This window comes from Lithobates pipiens, unplaced genomic scaffold (genome assembly GCF_037356315.1).
Source record: "Lithobates pipiens isolate NorthernLeopardFrog02 unplaced genomic scaffold, aLitPip1_a1.2 Scaffold_22, whole genome shotgun sequence".
In the NCBI taxonomy this organism is placed as follows: Eukaryota; Metazoa; Chordata; class Amphibia; order Anura; family Ranidae; genus Lithobates; species Lithobates pipiens.
Window position 1 is genome coordinate 265,518,632 of NW_027507784.1, and position 24,440 is coordinate 265,543,071.

The 24,440-nt window shown below is 42.6% G+C and overlaps 1 long non-coding RNA gene across 1 annotated transcript in view; it reads left to right on the forward strand.

The window, feature by feature from the left end:
• The window catches only part of LOC143924642 (uncharacterized), a 191,809-nt gene extending 168,637 nt beyond the window's left edge, over positions 1-23,172 (forward strand). The window contains exon 4 of the long non-coding RNA XR_013261899.1: positions 22,930-23,172. This is a non-coding gene — a long non-coding RNA (uncharacterized LOC143924642). The remainder of the gene's footprint in view (positions 1-22,929) is intronic.
• The last annotated feature ends 1,268 nt before the right edge of the window (positions 23,173-24,440 follow it).

Here is a 24,440-nt window from a genome sequence, read left to right on the forward strand (position 1 = left end):
TCTATAATAAGTACCCCCCAAAAATATATAAAAAAAAGATTTTTTCCTCAGTTTAGGCCTATATGTATTCTACATATTTTTGTTAAAAAAATTGTAATAAGCCTACATTGATTGGTTTGCGCAAAAGTTATAGCATCTAGAAAATAGGCGATAGTTTTATGTCATTTTTAATTATTACATTTTTTTTTTAAAAGTAGTGTTGGCGATCTGAGATTTTTATTGTGTTTGCGACATTACGGTGGACACGTTGGACAATTTTGACACATTTTACGGACCATTTGACATTTTTACAGTAATCAGTGCTATAAAAATGCATTGATTACTGTAAAAAATTTTTACTGGCAGTGAAGGGGTTAACCGCTAGAGGGAAATCAAGGGGTTAATGTGTTCCCTATTGTGTGTTCTAACTGAAGGGGGAGGGGACTGTGTAGAACTTGTGTGTTCTCGAGTGATTGTGGGCGAGCAGGAGGCATGTGCGCCCCTAGTGGCCAAATCTAGAAGCGACGTAACATAATGGCAATTCGTGCAGCCGAACCATGTTGCCACAGTACAACTGTGGCAGCTGGTCGGCAACTGGTTAAAGAGGATCTACGGTCATCTTAAAAAAGAATTAAAAGTCAGCAGCTTCAAATACTGTAGCTGCTGACTTTTAAAAAACAGACATTTACTTGTCCAGGGATCCAGTGCTAGCCTCACCCAGGCAGGTTCTTTTCCGGTCTTCAGGTCCCCTGCACTGTCATGTTGACTGTGGGATACCAGCTGTGACTCCTTGCGACTTCACAGACGGCCCCCCACCACACATGTATGAGCTGAACTATGATTTGTAAGTTGTCCTGCAGCCTCCTAGGACCTGTGACATGTCCCAGGAGGCTGCGGATGGTGCCACCATGTAGGTGGTAACCATTAACCTAATATAAATGAACATATTATGTTCGTTTATACCGCATTTCACCGAAAATAAGACCTACTATGATATTTGAGGAGGGCTGCAATATAAGAATCCTCACCTTCGCTGCCTGTGTGGGCAGGTCGTGATCGAGCCTGCGCAATTTCCCCTGTAGGAAGCTGCTTCCTATGCGGGCATTTGCTAAAAAGGAGGAGCCAGGAACACCAGTGGGGGATACCAGAAGAGGATTGGGGCTGCTCTGCGCAAACCAATGGAACAGAGATTTTAAATATGATATGTTCATTCATTTAAAAAAATCCATTTATATGTGTTTTTTTTTTTCAGACCAGAGTGATTCAGATGACTGGAACATGGAAAATGTTTGCAGGGCAGCCTATCGCCACCAACAGGAGCTTTGGAGAAGAGAAGGTGGTTCCCTAGATTCTGCGCCACAACACTGCTGAGAATTCTCACCTTTGTTGTCTGTGTGGACAGCTTGGGCAATCTTCAGTCAGTCAGTGTGTGTGTGTGTGTGTGTGTGTAGGTATGTAAGGTTGGGCATTTTGATTGTAAGAGCTTTCAGGGCAGGGACTGATGTGAATGAACAATATGGCTCTAGTATGTGTGTGTATAAGGGTGAAAAAACGAATCGATTAATCGACAACTAATCGATTACTATTTTCATAATCGATTAATTGGTCACTAACATAATGGGGTTAAAAACAAGAAAAAGAAATTAGCCCTTTATAGTACAGAAAGAGCAAATCGCTACTGTAAATATTACTTTCACTGTCCCATAGTAAAAAATGAACCCCTTACAGTAGCGATTATTTGCTTTCTTTGTAATAATTTTAGTTTTTTTTAACCCCATTATGTTACTAAACATCTCAGGCCTGGGTCACACCTCTGTGTTGTTTGGTGCTTTTTGCAGAAACACACTACAGTTCATTTACATGGTTTCCTATGTGACACGTTCACATCCATGATTTTTTCAGCTGCTGTGTATTTTGAAAAGACAAGGACTTTTTTTTTAACGCAAAACGATGCTATTTTGTTTTTTTGGTTCAATACACTTCAATGGAGAAGCTGCAGAAAAGCATGTAATGCGTTTTTGCGGCAATTTGTGTTTTTTAATCTGCCCAAAACAAATTGGCCAAAAAAATATGCAAAAATGCAAATTGCAGCAAAATTACCCTTTTTTTAAGGTTAGTAATCTATTAATTGAAACAACAATCGACCAACTAATCGATTATGAAAATAATCGTTAGTTGCAGCCCTATGTGTGTATGTATGCATGTGATATTAGAAAAGCGGTATAGTATGGTATTGTATGGTATGTAATATGCATGCAAAAGAGATGGGGCTTTTTGTTTGATAAACTTCTTTTTGCAATTTGGCACTGCATCGCTTTAACTGACAATTGTGCGGTCGTGCGACGTTGCACCCAAACAAAATTGACGTCGTTTTTTCAGCACAAATAGAGCTTTCTTTTGATGGTATTTGATCACATCTGCGTTTTTTTATTTATTTTTTTATTTTTTTTGCACTATAAACAAGAAAGAGCCTCAATTTTGAAAAAAACGCAATCTTTTTTAACTTTTGCTCTAATAAGTACCCCCCCCCAAAAAATATAAAAAAAATGATTTTTTTCCTCAGTTTAGGCCTATATGTATTCTTCTACATATTTTTGGTAAAAAAATTACCAATAAGCGTATATTGATTGGTTTGCGCAAAAGCTATAGCGTCTACAAAATGGGGGATAGTTGTACGGCATTTTTAATGATTTTTTTTTTACTGGTAATGTCGGCGATCTACGATTTTTATCAGGACTGCAACATTATGGCGGACACGTCGGACAATTTTGACACATTTTTTCGGACCATTTGGCATTTTTACAGCGATCAGTGCTATAAAAATGCATTGATTACTGTAAAAATGTCACTGGCAGTGAATGGGGTTGACCACTAGGGGCAATCAAGGGGTTAATGTGTTCCCTATTGTGTGTTCTAACTGAAGGGGTAGGGGACTGTGTAGGGGAGATGACAGATCACTGTTCATATTCTGTATGAACAGACAATCTGTCTGTTCTCCCCTCAGAGAACCGGGATCTGTGTGTTCTCAAGTGATTGTTGGCGAGCAGGGGACACGTGCGCCCCTAGTGGCCAAACCTAGAAGTGACGTTTCATAAGAGCGTACAATCCCAGTACTCCTTTCCAGACTTAGGGTATGTAGCACACTCAATCCTGGAGTAGAGAAAAAAAAAGCATGACAAGTGTCAAGCTGCTGCGGTGGCCAGGCCATGTGTACAACCCCAGTACTCCTTTCTAGAATTAGGGTATGTAGCACACTCAATCCTAGACCCAAAGAAAAGAATGACATGCATTTTCTTCCTTAGTTTGCCGTGGTTATATAGCCTGTAGCGTTCACGGATGTACTGTGCAATGGGCTAAAGAGAGCTTGTAGACAGTCCTCCTTTGGGCTACTTTGGGGAAATTTACTTAACGTGGAATTCCAGCTTAAATCTAAATAGCCTCCCCCCCAACATCCATGCAAGAAAGATACTTATTTTCAGGCCAGTCTGGTCCGGTCACGTGAGTTCTTCTGTGCCAGCTAGTGACAGTGACCGGACCGGAAAATAGGCAAGTATAGCAATCTTTTTTTCAAAGGTTAGTTAGCACAGAGGTTGTCTCTCCAATGGGACACAGATGCCAAGAAAATCTGACAAAGGTCCTAGGCTTCCCTTACTCTATCCACAATGAAAAAGAAATGTTTTTCTTTTTTGTTCTATTTTCAATTGGGGCAGAGAGGACCCAGAGTAGTTGTGCATTGTAATCAGTCACCTTCTCAATTTAGCTTGTTTAATGAAGGTTTGAAAATGAAAACTAGAAGCTGAGTGGTTGTTATGCTCAGCGGCTTCAGATTCTGTCTTGTCCATTTTAAGTAAACTCCCCTCAAAATACTACAAAGCTCTTCACTGCTGTCCCGTCGGTGTGTGCACGCTCGACTGTAAAACGGGGAAGAAGGTGTACCCCTTTACGGAGGACAGACAGCAGGACCTGTTCACCCAAAGTGTGGTTTTCCCGAGGAACTGACAAGCGACAAACCACCGGCTGCCCTAGTGAAGCACTTTACGGACCTGTTCAAAGTGCGGAAAAGCGGTATAGTATGGTATTGTATGGTATGTAATATGCACGCAAAAGATATGGGGCTTTTAGTTTGATAAGCTTCTTAACTGATGCAGCCCCGGAAGATTTTACCCCCTTCCTGACCAGAGCACTTTTTGCAATTTGGCACTGCATCGCTTCAACTGACATTTGCGCGGTCATGCGATGTTGCACCCATACAAAATTGACATCCTTTTTTCCAACAAATAGAGCTTTCTTTTGGTGGTATTTGATCACCTCTGCCTATTGTTCTGCACTATAAACAAAAAAGAGCCTCAATTTTGAAAAAAAAAGCAATCTTTTTTAACTTTTGCTCTAATAAGTATCCCCCCAAAAAATATTTAAAAAAAGATTTTTTTCCTCAGTTTAGGTCTATATGTATTCTTCTACATATTTTTGGTAAAAAAATTACCAATAAGCGTATATTGATTGGTTTGCGCAAAAGCTATAGCGTCTACAAAATGGGGGATAGTTGTACGGCATTTTTAATGATTATTTTTTTTTTACTGGTAATGTCGGCGATCTATGATTTTTATCAGGACTGCAACATTATGGCGGACACGTCGGACAATTTTGACACATTTTTTCGGACCATTTGGCATTTTTACAGCGATCAGTGCTATAAAAATGCATTGATTACTGTAAAAATGTCACTGGCAGTGAATGGGGTTAACCACTAGGGGCAATCAAGGGGTTAATGTGTTCCCTATTGTGTGTTCTAACTGAAGGGGTAGGAGACTGTGTAGGGGAGATGACAGATCACTGTTCATATTCTGTATGAACAGACAATCTATCTGTTCTCCCCTCAGAGAACCGGGATCTGTGTGTTCTCAAGTGATTGTGGGCGAGCAGGGGGCACGTGCGCCCCTAGTGGCCAAACCTAGAAGTGACGTTTCATAAGAGCGTACAATCCCAGTACTCCTTTCCAGACTTAGGGTATGTAGCACACTCAATCCTGGAGTAGAGAAAAAAAAAGCATGACAAGTGTCAAGCTGCTGCGGTGGCCAGGCCATGTGTACAACCCCAGTACTCCTTTCTAGAATTAGGGTATGTAGCACACTCAATCCTAGACCCAAAGAAAAGAATGACATGCATTTTCTTCCTTAGTTTGCCGTGGTTATATAGCCTGTAGCGTTCACGGATGTACTGTGCAATGGGCTAAAGAGAGCTTGTAGACAGTCCTCCTTTGGGCTACTTTGGGGAAATTTACTTAACGTGGAATTCCAGCTTAAATCTAAATAGCCTCCCCCCCCAACATCCATGCAAGAAAGATACTTATTTTCAGGCCAGTCTGGTCCGGTCACGTGAGTTCTGTGCCAGCTAGTGACAGTGACCGGACCGGAAAATAGGCAAGTATAGCAATCTTTTTTTCAAAGGTTAGTTAGCACAGAGGTTGTCTCTCCAATGGGACACAGATGCCAAGAAAATCTGACAAAGGTCCTAGGCTTCCCTTACTCTATCCACAATGAAAAAGAAATGTTTTTCTTTTTTGTTCTATTTTCAATTGGGGCAGACAGGACCCAGAGTAGTTGTGCATTTTAATCAGTCACCTTCTCAATTTAGCTTGTTTAATGAAGGTTTGAAAATGAAAACTAGAAGCTGAGTGGTTGTTATGCTCAGCGGCTTCAGATTCTGTCTTGTCCATTTTAAGTAAACTCCCCTCAAAATACTACAAAGCTCTTCACTGCTGTCCCGTCGGTGTGTGCACGCTCGACTGTAAAACGGGGAAGAAGGTGTACCCCTTTACGGAGGACAGACAGCAGGACCTGTTCGCCCAAAGTGTGGTTTTCCCGAGGAACTGACAAGCGACAAACCACCGGCTGCCCTAGTGAAGCACTTTACGGACCTGTTCAAAGTGCGGAAAAGCGGTATAGTATGGTATTGTATGGTATGTAATATGCACGCAAAAGATATGGGGCTTTTAGTTTGATAAGCTTCTTAACTGATGCAGCCCCGGAAGATTTTACCCCCTTCCTGACCAGAGCACTTTTTGCGATTTGGCACTGCATCGCTTCAACTGACAATTGCGCGGTCATGCGATGTTGCACCCATACAAAATTGACATCCTTTTTTCCAACAAATAGAGCTTTCTTTTGGTGGTATTTGATCACCTCTGCCTATTGTTTTGCACTATAAACAAAAAAGAGCCTCAATTTTGAAAAAAAACGCAATAATTTTTAACGTTTTCTATAATAAGTACCCCCCAAAAATATATATAAAAAAAAGATTTTTTCCTCAGTTTAGGCCTATATGTATTCTTCTATATATTTTTGTTAAAAAAAAGTGTAATAAGCCTACATTGATTGGTTTGCGCAAAAGTTATAGCATCTAGAAAATAGGCGATAGTTTTACGTCATTTTTAATTATTACATTTTTTTTTTAAAGTAGTGTTGGCGATCTGAGATTTTTATTGTGTTTGCGACATTACGGTGGACACGTTGGACAATTTTGACACATTTTACGGACCATTTGACATTTTTACAGTAATCAGTGCTATAAAAATGCATTGATTACTGTAAAAAAATGTTACTGGCAGTGAAGGGGTTAACCGCTAGGGGGAAATCAAGGGGTTAATGTGTTCCCTATTGTGTGTTCTAACTGAAGGGGGAGGGGACTGTGTAGAACTTGTGTGTTCTCGAGTGATTGTGGGCGAGCAGGAGGCATGTGCGCCCCTAGTGGCCAAATCTAGAAGCGACGTAACATAATGGCAATTCGTGCAGCCGAACCATGTTGCCACAGTACAACTGTGGCAGCTGGTCGGCAACTGGTTAAAGAGGATCTACGGTCATCTTAAAAAAAGAATTAAAAGTCAGCAGCTTCAAATACTGTAGCTGCTGACTTTTAAAAAACAGACATTTACTTGTCCAGGGATCCAGTGCTAGCCTCACCCAGGCAGGTTCTTTTCCGGTCTTCAGGTCCCCTGCACTGTCATGTTGACTGTGGGATACCAGCTGTGACTCCTTGCGACTTCACAGAGGGCCCCCCACCACACATGTATGAGCTGAACTATGATTTGTAAGTTGTCCTGCAGCCTCCTAGGACCTGTGACATGTCCCAGGAGGCTGCGGATGGTGCCACCATGTAGGTGGTAACCATTAACCTAATATAAATGAACATATTATGTTCGTTTATACCGCATTTCACCGAAAATAAGACCTACAATGATATTTGGGGAGGGCTGCAATATAAGAATCCTCACCTTCGCTGCCTGTGTGGGCAGGTCGTGATCGAGCCTGCGCAATTTCCCCTGTAGGAAGCTGCTTCCTATGCGGGCATTTGCTAAAAAGGAGGAGCCAGGAACACCAGTGGGGGATACCAGAAGAGGATTGGGGCTGCTCTGCGCAAACCAATGGAACAGAGATTTTAAATATGATATGTTCATTCATTTAAAAAAATCCATTTATATGTGTTGTTTTTTTTTTCAGACCAGAGTGATTCAGATGACTGGAACATGGAAAATGTTTGCAGGGCAGCCTATCGCCACCAACAGGAGCTTTGGAGAAGAGAAGGTGGTTCCCTAGATTCTGCGCCACAACACTGCTGAGAATTCTCACCTTTGTTGTCTGTGTGGACAGCTTGGGCAATCTTCAGTCAGTCAGTGTGTGTGTGTGTGTGTGTGTGTATGTATGTAAGGCTGGGCATTTTGATTGTAAGAGCTTTCAGGGCAGGGACTGATGTGAATGAACAATATGGCTCTAGTATGTGTGTGTATAAGGGTGAAAAAACGAATCGATTAATCGGCAACTAATCGATTACTATTTTCATAATCGATTAATTGGTCACTAACATAATGGGGTTAAAAACAAGAAAAAGAAATTAGCCCTTTATAGTACAGAAAGAGCAAATCGCTACTGTAAATATTACTTTCACTGTCCCATAGTAAAAAATGAACCCCTTACAGTAGCGATTATTTGCTTTCTTTGTAATAATTTTAGTTTTTTTTAACCCCATTATGTTACTAAACATCTCAGGCCTGGGTCACACCTCTGTGTTGTTTGGTGCTTTTTGCAGAAACACACTACAGTTCATTTACATGGTTTCCTATGTGACACGTTCACATCCATGATTTTTTCAGCTGCTGTGTATTTTGAAAAGACAAGGACTTTTTTTTTAACGCAAAACGATGCTATTTTGTTTTTTTGGTTCAATACACTTCAATGGAGAAGCTGCAGAAAAGCATGTAATGCGTTTTTGCGGCAATTTGTGTTTTTTAATCTGCCCAACAACAAATTGGCCAAAAAAATATGCAAAAATGCAAATTGCAGCAAAATTACCCTTTTTTTTAAGGTTAGTAATCTATTAATTGAAACAACAATCGACCAACTAATCGATTATGAAAATAATCGTTAGTTGCAGCCCTATGTGTGTATGTATGCATGTGATATTAGAAAAGCGGTATAGTATGGTATTGTATGGTATGTAATATGCATGCAAAAGAGATGGGGCTTTTTGTTTGATAAACTTCTTTTTGCAATTTGGCACTGCATCGCTTTAACTGACAATTGTGCGGTCCTGCGACGTTGCACCCAAACAAAATTGACGTCCTTTTTTCCGCACAAATAGAGCTTTGTTTTGATGGTATTTGATCACATCTGCGTTTTTTTTATTTATTTTTTTATTTTTTTTGCACTATAAACAAAAAAGAGCCTCAATTTTGAAAAAAACACAATCTTTTTTAACTTTTGCTCTAATAAGTACCCCCCCAAAAAATATAAAAAAAATGATTTTTTTCCTCAGTTTAGGCCTATATGTATTCTTCTACATATTTTTGGTAAAAAAATTACCAATAAGCGTATATTGATTGGTTTGCGCAAAGGCTATAGCGTCTACAAAATGTGGGATAGTCGTACGGCATTTTTAATGATTATTTTTTTTTTTACTGGTAATGTCGGCGATCTACGATTTTTATCAGGACTGCAACATTATGGCGGACACGTCGGACAATTTTGACACATTTTTTCGGACCATTTGGCATTTTTACAGCGATCAGTGCTATAAAAATGCATTGATTACTGTAAAAATGTCACTGGCAGTGAATGGGGTTAACCACTAGGGGCAATCAAGGGGTTATTGTGTTCCCTATTGTGTGTTCTAACTGAAGGGGTAGGGGACTGTGTAGGGGAGATGACAGATCACTGTTCATATTCTGTATGAACAGACAATCTGTTCTCCCCTCAGAGAACCGGGATCTGTGTGTTCTCAAGTGATTGTGGGCGAGCAGGGGGCACGTGCGCCCCTAGTGGCCAAACCTAGAAGTGACGTTTCATAAGAGCGTACAATCTCAGTACTCCTTTCCAGACTTAGGGTATGTAGCACACTCAATCCTGGAGTAGAGAAAAAAAAAGCATGACAAGTGTCAAGCTGCTGCGGTGGCCAGGCCATGTGTACAACCCCAGTACTCCTTTCTAGAATTAGGGTATGTAGCACACTCAATCCTAGACCCAAAGAAAAGAATGACATGCATTTTCTTCCTTAGTTTGCCGTGGTTATATAGCCTGTAGCGTTCACGGATGTACTGTGCAATGGGCTAAAGAGAGCTTGTAGACAGTCCTCCTTTGGGCTACTTTGGGGAAATTTACTTAACGTGGAATTCCAGCTTAAATCTAAATAGCCTCCCCCCCAACATCCATGCAAGAAAGATACTTATTTTCAGGCCAGTCTGGTCCGGTCACGTGAGTTCTTCTGTGCCAGCTAGTGGCAGTGACCGGACCGGAAAATAGGCAAGTATAGCAATCTTTTTTTCAAAGGTTAGTTAGCACAGAGGTTGTCTCTCCAATGGGACACAGATGCCAAGAAAATCTGACAAAGGTCCTAGGCTTCCCTTACTCTATCCACAATGAAAAAGAAATGTTTTTCTTTTTTGTTCTATTTTCAATTGGGGCAGACAGGACCCAGAGTAGTTGTGCATTGTAATCAGTCACCTTCTCAATTTAGCTTGTTTAATGAAGGTTTGAAAATGAAAACTAGAAGCTGAGTGGTTGTTATGCTCAGCGGCTTCAGATTCTGTCTTGTCCATTTTAAGTAAACTCCCCTCAAAATACTACAAAGCTCTTCACTGCTGTCCCGTCGGTGTGTGCACGCTCGACTGTAAAACGGGGAAGAAGGTGTACCCCTTTACGGAGGACAGACAGCAGGACCTGTTCGCCCAAAGTGTGGTTTTCCCGAGGAACTGACAAGCGACAAACCACCGGCTGCCCTAGTGAAGCACTTTACGGACCTGTTCAAAGTGCGGAAAAGCGGTATAGTATGGTATTGTATGGTATGTAATATGCACGCAAAAGATATGGGGCTTTTAGTTTGATAAGCTTCTTAACTGATGCAGCCCCGGAAGATTTTACCCCCTTCCTGACCAGAGCACTTTTTGCGATTTGGCACTGCATCGCTTCAACTGACAATTGCGCGGTCATGCGATGTTGCACCCATACAAAATTGACATCCTTTTTTCCAACAAATAGAGCTTTCTTTTGGTGGTATTTGATCACCTCTGCCTATTGTTCTGCACTATAAACAAAAAAGAGCCTCAATTTTGAAAAAAACGCAATCTTTTTTAACGTTTTCTATAATAAGTACCCCCCAAAAATATATAAAAAAAAGATTTTTTCCTCAGTTTAGGCCTATATGTATTCTACATATTTTTGTTAAAAAAAATTGTAATAAGCCTACATTGATTGGTTTGCGCAAAAGTTATAGCATCTAGAAAATAGGCGATAGTTTTATGTCATTTTTAATTATTACATTTTTTTTTAAAAGTAGTGTTGGCGATCTGAGATTTTTATTGTGTTTGCGACATTACGGTGGACACGTTGGACAATTTTGACACATTTTACGGACCATTTGACATTTTTACAGTAATCAGTGCTATAAAAATGCATTGATTACTGTAAAAAAATGTTACTGGCAGTGAAGGGGTTAACCGCTAGGGGGAAATCAAGGGGTTAATGTGTTCCCTATTGTGTGTTCTAACTGAAGGGGGAGGGGACTGTGTAGAACTTGTGTGTTCTCGAGTGATTGTGGGCGAGCAGGAGGCATGTGCGCCCCTAGTGGCCAAATCTAGAAGCGACGTAACATAATGGCAATTCGTGCAGCCGAACCATGTTGCCACAGTACAACTGTGGCAGCTGGTCGGCAACTGGTTAAAGAGGATCTACGGTCATCTTAAAAAAAGAATTAAAAGTCAGCAGCTTCAAATACTGTAGCTGCTGACTTTTAAAAAACAGACATTTACTTGTCCAGGGATCCAGTGCTAGCCTCACCCAGGCAGGTTCTTTTCCGGTCTTCAGGTCCCCTGCACTGTCATGTTGACTGTGGGATACCAGCTGTGACTCCTTGCGACTTCACAGAGGGCCCCCCACCACACATGTATGAGCTGAACTATGATTTGTAAGTTGTCCTGCAGCCTCCTAGGACCTGTGACATGTCCCAGGAGGCTGCGGATGGTGCCACCATGTAGGTGGTAACCATTAACCTATTATAAATGAACATATTATGTTCGTTTATACCGCATTTCACCGAAAATAAGACCTACAATGATATTTGGGGAGGGCTGCAATATAAGAATCCTCACCTTCGCTGCCTGTGTGGGCAGGTCGTGATCGAGCCTGCACAATTTCCCCTGTAGGAAGCTGCTTCCTATGCGGGCATTTGCTAAAAAGGAGGAGCCAGGAACACCAGTGGGGGATACCAGAAGAGGATTGGGGCTGCTCTGCGCAAACCAATGGAACAGAGATTTTAAATATGATATGTTCATTCATTTAAAAAAATCCATTTATATGTGTTTTTTTTTTTTTCAGACCAGAGTGATTCAGATGACTGGAACATGGAAAATGTTTGCAGGGCAGCCTATCGCCACCAACAGGAGCTTTGGAGAAGAGAAGGTGGTTCCCTAGATTCTGCGCCACAACACTGCTGAGAATTCTCACCTTTGTTGTCTGTGTGGACAGCTTGGGCAATCTTCAGTCAGTCAGTGTGTGTGTGTGTGTGTGTGTGTGTGTGTATGTATGTAAGGCTGGGCATTTTGATTGTAAGAGCTTTCAGGGCAGGGACTGATGTGAATGAACAATATGGCTCTAGTATGTGTGTGTATAAGGGTGAAAAAACGAATCGATTAATCGGCAACTAATCGATTACTATTTTCATAATCGATTAATTGGTCACTAACATAATGGGGTTAAAAACAAGAAAAAGAAATTAGCCCTTTATAGTACAGAAAGAGCAAATCGCTACTGTAAATATTACTTTCACTGTCCCATAGTAAAAAATGAACCCCTTACAGTAGCGATTATTTGCTTTCTTTGTAATAATTTTAGTTTTTTTTAACCCCATTATGTTACTAAACATCTCAGGCCTGGGTCACACCTCTGTGTTGTTTGGTGCTTTTTGCAGAAACACACTACAGTTCATTTACATGGTTTCCTATGTGACACGTTCACATCCATGATTTTTTCAGCTGCTGTGTATTTTGAAAAGACAAGGACTTTTTTTTTAACGCAAAACGATGCTATTTTGTTTTTTTGGTTCAATACACTTCAATGGAGAAGCTGCAGAAAAGCATGTAATGCGTTTTTGCGGCAATTTGTGTTTTTTAATCTGCCCGACAACAAATTGGCCAAAAAAATATGCAAAAATGCAAATTGCAGCAAAATTACCCTTTTTTTTAAGGTTAGTAATCTATTAATTGAAACAACAATCGACCAACTAATCGATTATGAAAATAATCGTTAGTTGCAGCCCTATGTGTGTATGTATGCATGTGATATTAGAAAAGCGGTATAGTATGGTATTGTATGGTATGTAATATGCATGCAAAAGAGATGGGGCTTTTTGTTTGATAAACTTCTTTTTGCAATTTGGCACTGCATCGCTTTAACTGACAATTGTGCGGTCGTGCGACGTTGCACCCAAACAAAATTGACGTCCTTTTTTCCGCACATATAGAGCTTTCTTTTGATGGTATTTGATCACATCTGCGTTTTTTATTTATTTTTTAATTTTTTTTGCACTATAAACAAAAAAGAGCCTCAATTTTGAAAAAAACGCAATCTTTTTTAACTTTTGCTCTAATAAGTACCCCCCCAAAAAATTTTAAAAAAATGATTTTTTTCCTCAGTTTAGGCCTATATGTATTCTTCTACATATTTTTGGTAAAAAAATTACCAATAAGCGTATATTGATTGGTTTGCGCAAAAGCTATAGCCTCTACAAAATGGGGGATAGTTGTACGGCATTTTTAATGATTATTTTTTTTTTACTGGTAATGTCGGCGATCTACGATTTTTATCAGGACTGCAACATTATGGCGGACACGTCGGACAATTTTGACACATTTTTTCGGACCATTTGGCATTTTTACAGCGATCAGTGCTATAAAAATGCATTGATTACTGTAAAAATGTCACTGGCAGTGAATGGGGTTAACCCCTAGGGGCAAACAAGGGGTTAATGTGTTCCCTATTGTGTGTTCTAACTGAAGGGGTAGGGGACTGTGTAGGGGAGATGACAGATCACTGTTCATATTCTGTATGAACAGACAATCTGTCTGTTCTCCCTTCAGAGAACCGGGATCTGTGTGTTCTCAAGTGATTGTGGGCGAGCAGGGGGCACGTGCGCCCCTAGTGGCCAAACCTAGAAGTGACGTTTCATAAGAGCGTACAATCCCAGTACTCCTTTCCAGACTTAGGGTATGTAGCACACTCAATCCTGGAGTAGAGAAAAAAAAAGCATGACAAGTGTCAAGCTGCTGCGGTGGCCAGGCCATGTGTACAACCCCAGTACTCCTTTCTAGAATTAGGGTATGTAGCACACTCAATCCTAGATCCAAAGAAAAGAATGACATGCATTTTCTTCCTTAGTTTGCCGTGGTTATATAGCCTGTAGCGTTCACGGATGTACTGTGCAATGGGCTAAAGAGAGCTTGTAGACAGTCCTCCTTTGGGCTACTTTGGGGAAATTTACTTAACGTGGAATTCCAGCTTAAATCTAAATAGCCTCCCCCCCAACATCCATGCAAGAAAGATACTTATTTTCAGGCCAGTCTGGTCCGGTCACGTGAGTTCTTCTGTGCCAGCTAGTGGCAGTGACCAGACCGGAAAATAGGCAAGTATAGCAATCTTTTTTTCAAAGGTTAGTTAGCACAGAGGTTGTCTCTCCAATGGGACACAGATGCCAAGAAAATCTGACAAAGGTCCTAGGCTTCCCTTACTCTATCCACAATGAAAAAGAAATGTTTTTCTTTTTTGTTCTATTTTCAATTGGGGCAGACAGGACCCAGAGTAGTTGTGCATTGTAATCAGTCACCTTCTCAATTTAGCTTGTTTAATGAAGGTTTGAAAATGAAAACTAGAAGCTGAGTGGTTGTTATGCTCAGCGGCTTCAGATTCTGTCTTGTCCATTTTAAGTAAACTCCCCTCAAAATACTACAAAGCTCTTCACTGCTGTCCCGTCGGTGTGTGCACGCTCGACTGTAAAACGGGGAAGAAGGTGTACCCCTTTACGGAGGACAGACAGCAGGACCTGTTCGCCCAAAGTGTGGTTTTCCCGAGGAACTGACAAGCGACAAACCACCGGCTGCCCTAGTGAAGCACTTTACGGACCTGTTCAAAGTGCGGAAAAGCGGTATAGTATGGTATTGTATGGTATGTAATATGCACGCAAAAGATATGGGGCTTTTAGTTTGATAAGCTTCTTAACTGATGCAGCCCCGGAAGATTTTACCCCCTTCCTGACCAGAGCACTTTTTGCGATTTGGCACTGCATCGCTTCAACTGACAATTGCGCGGTCATGCGATGTTGCACCCATACAAAATTGACATCCTTTTTTCCAACAAATAGAGCTTTCTTTTGGTGGTATTTGATCACCTCTGCCTATTGTTCTGCACTATAAACAAAAAAGAGCCTCAATTTTGAAAAAAAACGCAATCTTTTTTAACGTTTTCTATAATAAGTACCCCCCAAAAATATATAAAAAAAAGATTTTTTCCTCAGTTTAGGCCTATATGTATTCTACATATTTTTGTTAAAAAAATTGTAATAAGCCTACATTGATTGGTTTGCGCAAAAGTTATAGCATCTAGAAAATAGGCGATAGTTTTATGTCATTTTTAATTATTACATTTTTTTTTTAAAAGTAGTGTTGGCGATCTGAGATTTTTATTGTGTTTGCGACATTACGGTGGACACGTTGGACAATTTTGACACATTTTACGGACCATTTGACATTTTTACAGTAATCAGTGCTATAAAAATGCATTGATTACTGTAAAAAAATGTTACTGGCAGTGAAGGGGTTAACCGCTAGGGGGAAATCAAGGGGTTAATGTGTTCCCTATTGTGTGTTCTAACTGAAGGGGGAGGGGACTGTGTAGAACTTGTGTGTTCTCGAGTGATTGTGGGCGAGCAGGAGGCACGTGCGCCCCTTGTGGCCAAATCTAGAAGCGACGTAACATAATGGCAATTCGTGCAGCCGAACCATGTTGCCACAGTACAACTGTGGCAGCTGGTCGGCAACTGGTTAAAGAGGATCTACGGTCATCTTAAAAAAAGAATTAAAAGTCAGCAGCTTCAAATACTGTAGCTGCTGACTTTTAAAAAACAGACATTTACTTGTCCAGGGATCCAGTGCTAGCCTCACCCAGGCAGGTTCTTTTCCGGTCTTCAGGTCCCCTGCACTGTCATGTTGACTGTGGGATACCAGCTGTGACTCCTTGCGACTTCACAGAGGGCCCCCCACCACACATGTATGAGCTGAACTATGATTTGTAAGTTGTCCTGCAGCCTCCTAGGACCTGTGACATGTCCCAGGAGGCTGCGGATGGTGCCACCATGTAGGTGGTAACCATTAACCTAATATAAATGAACATATTATGTTCGTTTATACCGCATTTCACCGAAAATAAGACCTACTATGATATTTGGAGAGGGCTGCAATATAAGAATCCTCACCTTCGTTGCCTGTGTGGGAAGGTCGTGATCGAGCCTGCGCAATTTCCCCTGTAGGAAGCTGCTTCCTATGCGGGCATTTGCTAAAAAGGAGGAGCCAGGAACACCAGTGGGGGATACCAGAAGAGGATTGGGGCTGCTCTGCGCAAACCAATGGAACAGAGATTTTAAATATGATATGTTCATTCATTTAAAAAAATCCATTTATATGTGTTTTTTTTTTTTTCAGACCAGAGTGATTCAGATGACTGGAACATGGAAAATGTTTGCAGGGCAGCCTATCGCCACCAACAAGAGCTTTGGAGAAGAGAAGGTGGTTCCCTAGATTCTGCGCCACAACACTGCTGAGAATTCTCACCTTTGTTGTCTGTTTGGACAGCTTGGGCAATCTTCAGTCAGTCAGTGTGTGTGTGTATGTATGTAAGGTTGGGCATTTTGATTGTAAGAGCTTTCAGGGCAGGGACTGATGTGAATGAACAATATGGCTCTAGTATGTGTGTGTATAAGGGTGAAAAAACGAATCGATTAATCGGCAACTAATCGATTACTATTTTCATAATCGATTAATTGGTCACTAACATAATGGGGTTAAAAACAAGAAAAAGAAATTAGCCCTTTATAGTACAGAAAGAGCAAATCGCTACTGTAAATATTATTTTCACTGTCCCATAGTAAAAAATGAACCCCTTACAGTAGCGATTATTTGCTTTCTTTGTAATAATTTTAGTTTTTTTTAACCCCATTATGTTACTAAACATCTCAGGCCTGGGTCACACCTCTGTGTTGTTTGGTGCTTTTTGCAGAAACACACTACAGTTCATTTACATGGTTTCCTATGTGACACGTTCACATCCATGATTTTTTCAGCTGCTGTGTATTTTGAAAAGACAAGGACTTTTTTTTTAACGCAAAACGATGCTATTTTGTTTTTTTGGTTCAATACACTTCAATGGAGAAGCTGCAGAAAAGCATGTAATGCGTTTTTGCGGCAATTTGTGTTTTTTAATCTGCCCAACAACAAATTGGCCAAAAAAATATGCAAAAATGCAAATTGCAGCAAAATTACCCTTTTTTTTAAGGTTAGTAATCTATTAATTGAAACAACAATCGACCAACTAATCGATTATGAAAATAATCGTTAGTTGCAGCCCTATGTGTGTATGTATGCATGTGATATTAGAAAAGCGGTATAGTATGGTATTGTATGGTATGTAATATGCATGCAAAAGAGATGGGGCTTTTTGTTTGATAAACTTCTTTTTGCAATTTGGCACTGCATCGCTTTAACTGACAATTGTGCGGTCGTGCGACGTTGCACCCAAACAAAATTGACGTCCTTTTTTCCGCACAAATAGAGCTTTCTTTTGATGGTATTTGATCACATCTGCGTTTTTTTTATTTATTTTTTTATTTTTTTTGCACTATAAACAAAAAAGAGCCTCAATTTTGAAAAAAACAAAATCTTTTTTAACTTTTGCTCTAATAAGTACCCCCCCAAAAAATATTAAAAAAATGATTTTTTTCCTCAGTTTAGGCCTATATGTATTCTTCTACATATTTTTGGTAAAAAAATTACCAATAAGCGTATATTGATTGGTTTGCGCAAAGGCTATAGCGTCTACAAAATGTGGGATAGTCGTACGGCATTTTTAATGATTATTTTTCTCCAGTCATATTCCAGGACGGCACACCTGAGAGATGACTGGTCCACCTGACAGGAAACACAATCAACAACGAATTTAAAAGTCCCCACCCCTCCCTCAGACCCTCAGTTCTTGATTGTGTTTCCCACAGGATGACAGCGAAACCAAGTTTCTTTCTAAAAGTTTTTTCCTTGGGGTCTGGGACCCCGTGTTTTTCTCGTGAGGTTCTTTTTTAGGGACTTAAACAGACAGGGTCTGTGGTGCTCCCTTGTATACCCCCAGGAGAAATCTTGGGGGGGTATTCCTCACTCAAGGTCTCCTTAGGGAGCCTTGTATGAGCCTCGTGGGACAGGGGAGTTGTCCCAGTAGGTTATTCCCCTGTTGTATTGGCCTACCTGCACATTCGTTGGTGGAGTGGTGAGGTGATGCCTTTCCTCATGCGTACGCGGATGGCGTGCGTTCCAACGCCACAGCGCATGTCCGGAAGTCCAAGGGCGTCACTTCCGGGTATCGAGTTCCGGAAGTTGAGATGGCTGGACGCACCGGCGTGCGTTCCAGCCTCAGTGCGCAGGACCGGAAGAGGCCGTGCGTCATTTCCGGGCGACGGACCTCCTTAAAGATGGCACCGATCGGCGCGTTTTTTCAAACAGAACGGGTGTGCTGTAATACACCCAGTCTCCTCGTCCTGCAAGACACTTTCCTGACACTTGGAAAAGACAACAAGGGGATGCTCGAGACCTGATCCAGCGATCCTGCAGGGCAGCAAATCGCCATGGAAGAGGAAGGTCCATCTGAGCAGACAGTCGTTGAGGTCGCCACTGGGGGTGAGTGATCCAACTTTATTTAGGGGCAGGGTTCTCGGGGTAGAGCTCCTGTGCCCCTTTTAGGACTTGTGTAGCTAAATTGTCTATTTTTTTTGACTATTCCCAGGGACCGAAAGCTCTGCCCAGGGGTCAGCTGCTAGGTCTAAGGGGAAGGTTACTTCAAAGTCCAGGCGTTGTGGTTACTGCAACGCTAAGTTAGCACAAGACCACTCCAAACCTTTCTGCGATCGATGTATCATCAAGCTCGCAGGCAGGGAGACCGCTCAGGTCGTGAAGGAATGTAGGGCCTTACAAGCAGAAATGTTGGCTACCCTTCAAACTTTTCAGTCCACCCTTGTGAAGGGTTTGCAGGAAGTACCGTCAGAGAGAGAGACTCCTCAGTTACAGGAAAACCTTTCCACATCTTATGCGGAAAGTTCCCAGGGCCAAGTCTCCTTATTATCTGAAGTGGAGGAAGGCCAAGTACCAGATTGTAGTTCTGGAGAGGAAGATTCAGTCCAAGATAGCCAGGGGGAGGCTAAGCTTGGGGGATTTTTGTTCCCGAGTGAGGACATGGAGGGTTTATTAAAAGCCATTTACGCCTCAGAAGATATTCAGGTTCCCTCTGCTCAAGTCTCAGCTCAAGATAGAGTATATAGAGGTTTAGGAAGGTTACAGACCAAGACCTTTCCCATCCACCAGTCTCTGAAGGAGATAATCCTTAGAGAATGGAAGGAACCTGAACGCAAGCTTCTCAAACTGAAAGCTTGGAAAAGGAGGTGTCCCTTTAAAGATGAGGAGGAGGAAAGATTTTTTAAAGCTCCTCGCTTGGATGCAGCCTTAGCGCAAGTATCTAAGAGGTCCGATTTATCCTTTGAAGATTCCGGAAATATCCAGGATCAGATGGATAGAAAGTCGGAAACTTTACTCAAAAGAGCCTGGGAGGCGAATGCGGCAGCAATGGCGCCTGCCCTAGCTTCCGCCTGTGTAGCCAGAAATGCTGACACCTGGCTGGGCAAATTAATGGATCATGTTTCCCGCAGTAGGGAGGCTAAAGAGATTGTAGACTCGCTGGAAGTAATCAGTCGAGCAGTAGCATATGTGGCAGATGCAGCTGTAGAAACTGTTAGGACCACAGCTAAAGCAGCAGCACTTTTGAACTCTTCCAGGAGAGCTCTATGGGTCAAGACCTGGGATGGGGATTTTACTTCCAAGTCTCGCCTATGCGGCATCCCCTTTGAGGGTTCCTTGCTGTTTGGTTCAGGCCTAGATCAGGTTTTGTCCCGATCTACGGAGAAGGGCAAGAAATTTCCTGTAAGGCCCAAGAAAGAAAGGGGTAAGAAATTTTTTCGAGGCCCCTATTCAAAGACCCATCATAAGGGGAAAACTGAACCAAGGAGGAAATGGAACTTGGGGAAAGGAAAAGAAAAAAGTGCAATTCTTTTCTCCAGCTCCGGAGCCTCTCAGAAAGAAGGTAAATGACGCCACCGTAAAGGTAGGCGCAAGACTCAGCGAATTCCTTCCACAGTGGGAAAGGATTACGCAGAGTCCATACATTCTAAACCTTTTAGAAGTGGGGTACAGACTGGAATTTCAGACCCATCCCCCACAGGAATTTCTGGTTACTTTTCCTCCCAGGGACCCAACCAAGGCAGAAGGATTACTGAAAAATCTAAAGGAGCTAGCAGAGCAAAGGGTTATTACTCCAGTACCAACCAATCAGCTTACCCAGGGTTTTTACTCACACGTATTTGTGGTTCCAAAACCCTCAGGAAAATTTCGGTTGATAATAAACTTGAGAAGACTCAACCGTTACCTGCTTCACAAGAAGTTCAGGATGGAGAGTATTTACTCAGTAAGAAAGCATCTGCAGAGAGGAGTCTTTATGGTCACCCTGGACCTAAAAGACGCTTATCTACATGTACCCATTGCTCCCGAACACCAGAAGTACCTACGCTTCGCAGTTTGCATACAGCAGAGGATACCACACTGGCAGTTCAGGGCTCTTCCCTTTGGGCTGGCGGCAAGTCCAAGGATATTCACAAAGGTGTTAGCCGAAGTAGTGGCATACCTACACCTGCAGGGGATAGGGTTAATACCCTACCTGGACGACTTGCTGATCTACAGTGTGGATCAGAGGCAAGCAGTAATAGACAGAGACATCGTGTTGGAAACTCTGGAGACCTTGGGCTGGATGGTCAGTCAGGAGAAGTCCTCACTGACTCCATCTCAGTCCAAACTATACCTAGGCTACCTGTTAGACTGCAGGCACAGAAGGTATTCTTACCAACAGAAAAGGTAACGAAGGTCCAGAATGCGGTTGTCACCCTTCTCGAAAGAGGAGAAGCCTCTCTGAGATATATAATGAGATTGCTGGGCCTCATGACGGCCTGCATTCCGGCAGTAACCTGGGCACAACTCCATTCTCGGGAGCTTCAGTCTTTTCTACTTGCCTCATGGGGAGGAAAAAGAGAAACATTAGAGAACAGAGTACCCATCACAGAGGAGGTATCTCGTTCTCTGCGGTGGTGGCTCGACCCACAGAATTTGTTGGATGGTCGCCCCTGGTCTCAGGTAAACCCTTTGGTCTTAACCACGGACGCCAGCGCCTGGGGTTGGGGGGCTCATCTGGGAGACCGATATACCCAGGGGTCCTGAAACCACAGCCAAGCCAGGGAGTCTTCCAATTTCAGGGAGCTTCTGGCAGTAGGCAAAGCCCTAGACTATTTCCGAGAGGAACTGCAGGACAGGGAGGTTCAGGTCCTCTCGGACAACCTGGTCACGGTGGCATACCTAAACCACCAAGGAGGGACAAGGCCGGACAAACTAAGATGGTTAGCGCAACAGATCCTTATGAAGGCAGAAAAGAGGGTCCTTTCACTGTCAGCGATTCATATAAAGGGCTCACTCAATCTGCAAGCAGATTTTCTAAGCAGACAGCCCATCCTTCAAGGGGAATGGGGATTGAGCAAAGAAATCTTCTTCCTGGTGTGCAAACATTTTGGCAAGCCAGAAATAGATTTGTTCGCTTCCCGGGAGAATGCGAAGGTTCTCAGGTTTTTCTCCCTTTACAAGGATCAAGAAGCAGAAGGGATAGACGCTCTTGTACAAGTGTGGGATTTCAGACTGGCTTATGCCTTTCCCCCATTGGTGCTCCTTCCCAGAGTCCTACAAAAATTAACCTACTCAAGGTCAGTCCTGATACTGATAGCACCCTGGTGGCCCAAGAGAGTTTGGTTTCCCACCATTCAGAGTCTCGCGATAGCTCCCCCGCTGCGTCTGCCGGTGCAACGAGACCTACTCAGTCAGGGTCCAGTCTTTCACCCCGACCCGGGTCGTCTCTCTCTGACAGCATGGCTATTGAAAGGGAAATACTCCGAGACAGGGGCTGTTCGGAAAAAGTGATAGATACTCTTCTCCTCAGTAGGAAAAGCGTCACCAGAAAGATTTATGCAAAGGTCTGGAAAGTCTTCTCCCACTGGCTACAGTCTAAGGAGGGGGCTCTCCAGATGATACCCACCATCCTAGACTTTCTTCAGGAGGGGGTGGACCAGGGTTTGGCAGTTAGCACCCTAAAGGTCCAGGTGGCAGCCCTGTCCGTGTTTTTTGATAGGAAGCTAGGACAGGAGCCGCTAATAAAAAGATTTTTGTCGGCCAGGGAAAGGGTAGTTCCAGTTAGGTCGGTCAGTTGCCCTCCATGGGATCTGTCCCTGGTATTAGATGCCCTAACAAGGGGGCCTTTTGAGCCGGTGGCTCAAATTTCGGTTAAGCTTTTATCATTTAAGTTGGCCTTCCTCCTGGCTATCACTACGGCCAGGAGGGTGAGTGATATACAGGCTCTGTCGATTAAAGAGCCGTTTTTGCGCATCCTAGAGGATAGGTTAATCCTCACTCAGGATCCTCTTTATTTGCCAAAGGTAGCTTCATTATTTCACAGAACACAGGAGATTATTCTCCCGTCCTTTTGCCAGAATCCTAAGAATAAGGAAGAGGAAAGATTTCATTTCTTAGATGTCAGGCGTTGTCTCCTAGTCTATTTAGAAAGGGTGAAAGACTTTAGGAGATCCAGTCATTTATTGGTCACTTTTTCAGGGAAGAAAAAGGGTCTTCAAGCATCTAAGTCTACGATAGCTAGATGGGTTAGACAGACCATATCCATCGCTTATAGACAGGCAGGTAAACCAGTACCAACCCGCCTTAAGGCGCATTCAGCTAGATCCCTAGCGACCTCCTGGGCAGAGAGGGCAGGCGCCTCAATTGACCAGATCTGCAAGGCAGCAACATGGACGAGCCATAGAACATTTCTGAGGCACTACAGAGTGGAGCTGTTGTCCCCTCAGGATTTGGCATTTGGCAGGAAGGTCCTACAAGCGGTTGTCCCGCCCTAAAGGTAGGCCTGAACTTCTTGCTTATCCTCTCAGGTGTGCCGTCCTGGAAGATGACTGGAGAAAATGACCAGTTACACTTACCGGTAACGTCTTTTCTAGGAAATCTTCCAGGACGGCAGGCCTACTCCCTACCCTTGTTTTATTGGTGATATATTAATTCTTCACAGAATGTTCCCTCTGACACTGGTGTGGGATTTTCTTTACCATAACTGAGGGTCTGAGGGAGGGGTGGGGACTTTTAAATTCGTTGTTGATTGTGTTTCCTGTCAGGTGGACCAGTCATCTCTCAGGTGTGCCGTCCTGGAAGATTTCCTAGAAAAGACGTTACCGGTAAGTGTAACTGGTCATTTTTTTTTTACTGGTAATGTCGGCGATCTACGATTTTTATCAGGACTGCAACATTATGGCGGACACGTCGGACAATTTTGACACATTTTTTCGGACCATTTGGCATTTTTACAGCGATCAGTGCTATAAAAATGCATTGATTACTGTAAAAATTTCACTGGCAGTGAATGGGGTTAACCACTAGGGGCAATCAAGGGGTTATTGTGTTCCCTATTGTGTGTTCTAACTGAAGGGGTAGGGGACTGTGTAGGGGAGATGACAGATCACTGTTCATATTCTGTATGAACAGACAATCTGTCTGTTCTCCCCTCAGAGAACCGGGATCTGTGTGTTCTCAAGTGATTGTGGGCGAGCAGGGGGCACGTGCGCCCCTAGTGGCCAAACCTAGAAGTGACGTTTCATAAGAGCGTACAATCTCAGTACTCCTTTCCAGACTTAGGGTATGTAGCACACTCAATCCTGGAGTAGAGAAAAAAAAAGCATGACAAGTGTCAAGCTGCTGCGGTGGCCAGGCCATGTGTACAACCCCAGTACTCCTTTCTAGAATTAGGGTATGTAGCACACTCAATCCTAGACCCAAAGAAAAGAATGACATGCATTTTCTTCCTTAGTTTGCCGTGGTTATATAGCCTGTAGCGTTCACGGATGTACTGTGCAATGGGCTAAAGAGAGCTTGTAGACAGTCCTCCTTTGGGCTACTTTGGGGAAATTTACTTAACGTGGAATTCCAGCTTAAATCTAAATAGCCTCCCCCCCAACATCCATGCAAGAAAGATACTTATTTTCAGGCCAGTCTGGTCCGGTCACGTGAGTTCTTCTGTGCCAGCTAGTGGCAGTGACCGGACCGGAAAATAGGCAAGTATAGCAATCTTTTTTTCAAAGGTTAGTTAGCACAGAGGTTGTCTCTCCAATGGGACACAGATGCCAAGAAAATCTGACAAAGGTCCTAGGCTTCCCTTACTCTATCCACAATGAAAAAGAAATGTTTTTCTTTTTTGTTCTATTTTCAATTGGGGCAGACAGGACCCAGAGTAGTTGTGCATTGTAATCAGTCACCTTCTCAATTTAGCTTGTTTAATGAAGGTTTGAAAATGAAAACTAGAAGCTGAGTGGTTGTTATGCTCAGCGGCTTCAGATTCTGTCTTGTCCATTTTAAGTAAACTCCCCTCAAAATACTACAAAGCTCTTCACTGCTGTCCCGTCGGTGTGTGCACGCTCGACTGTAAAACGGGGAAGAAGGTGTACCCCTTTACGGAGGACAGACAGCAGGACCT